The following is a 1553-nucleotide window of genomic DNA, read 5'->3' as shown; positions in this document are numbered from 1 at the left end:
ACTGTGAGAGGTGCTCCAGGCAACAAAATGAGTGGAAGAGCTTTAACAGTAATGCAAGAGTAGCTTTAAAAACTTTATTAATGCTACAATGAAGAAAACCGGCTGCTTACGTGAGATTCCGTCAGGTCAAGTCAGCCAATTCAGATCAGGAGGTGAACGCACAGAGCCTAACACAGCAGCTTTGGAAAATCCACACAACTACACATTGCTCGGAGGGGCAGGCGGCTCCCCACTCCCCGGGGGAGTTCAGCCAGAACATGCAGACCCCGGGACCTAGCTGTGGGCATGCAGATGTGCAACACCTGGCTCAGTCTCCAGAAGCATCCTTGTGACAGGAGGTATGAACATGACCCAGCAAGCATTCTCAGCTCTCACTGAAGACCCTGGGAACACAACACTTTTCAGGCTGGGGCCTTAGGGACGGTAAAGGACATTTCACTGATGTGATGAAAGAAAAAAAGTTAAGTGCAAGAAAGGTTTTGGTGAAAGGCTGCGCAAGCTGATTGTTGTTTGCTCCACGCAACAGCCTTTCTTGTGCACCACACCTTTTGTAAAACAGTTACATGAAACAAATTATTATCTCCAGTAGCTTCCGTCTACACACATTTCTGAAATACTTTCATTCCAAACTGTTTTGAGAGGAAACATTATAAAGAATGGAAACCTGGCAATTAGTCGGATGGAAACCTCTGTTCCCATTTTACAGAACAGGAAAAAAAAAAGAGAGAATTATAAAAAGAATACCCAACATTAACTGCTAAGTAGGGAGATGAAAGATAAGCAGAGGCCAGTGACTGGAAGCACTCGTGCACTGCATGCATTTACCTGCATTTGGACATGGTTCTGAAGGGTGGGTCAGACCCGTATTTGCTGTTCTCGTTCAAAACCACATAATCACCTAGTTAGGAACTGGGTTTTGACAGATGAAAATTCTATTTTCTTAAAAACTCACAAAATAAATACCTTGAAATTTTTTTTCAATGTACGGACGAAAGGCTCTTCTGGTCAAGACACAGAGCAAATATTTACAGGTGCTGGGGAGACACCATTTCCTCCCTTTAGGCTTCAACCTAGTGTCTGCCACATAATTTTATCCATTCAATGATTTTTTTTTTCCAGACATCTGCCAAGAGGAAATAACTTTGCTGTATTGGGAGTCTGGGAATCCTAGAAAACAATCTTAAATCCATAAAATAATTGAAGTGCAGTTTTACTGAGCTGTTCGGTTCGATTCTGATTTTTATTACAATGTCAACAAGAGTTTAATTTGTTTTAAAGTTTAGGTTCTTAAATCTGAGTGATATACGGTAGTTTACAGCTTGCTGGCAACAGCTACTGTGGAAAAAAAAAATGGAAAGTGCATATAAAGGCGGTTCTAAGTTTGACATTGTGAAAGCAGGGAGCAGTGCCAAGAGCAGCAAACAGCATGGCTTTCCCAATCCTGGCTGGCTTTAGGGACTGCTTGCTATTGACATCAGTCACTATAGGATACATTTCCCTGCTCTAACAAATCTCATCTGGAGCCTATAATTAAAAAAGAAATGTCTCAAAGT

At 41.8% G+C, this 1553-nt stretch overlaps 1 protein-coding gene across 2 annotated transcripts in view; it reads right to left on the bottom strand.

Annotated features, from left to right (window-relative positions):
- NFATC1 (nuclear factor of activated T-cells, cytoplasmic, calcineurin-dependent 1) overlaps window positions 1-1553 on the bottom strand; it is a 108187-nt gene that overhangs the window by 14296 nt on the left and 92338 nt on the right. The gene's annotated exons all lie outside the window — the stretch shown is intronic.

The sequence above is a fragment of the Pygoscelis adeliae genome, unplaced genomic scaffold (assembly GCF_000699105.1).
Source record: "Pygoscelis adeliae isolate BGI_AS28 unplaced genomic scaffold, ASM69910v1 Scaffold95, whole genome shotgun sequence".
Lineage (NCBI taxonomy): Eukaryota > Metazoa > Chordata > Aves > Sphenisciformes > Spheniscidae > Pygoscelis > Pygoscelis adeliae.
Note: the sequence above shows the minus strand (reverse complement) of the source record. Positions and strands in the feature narration are given on the sequence as shown.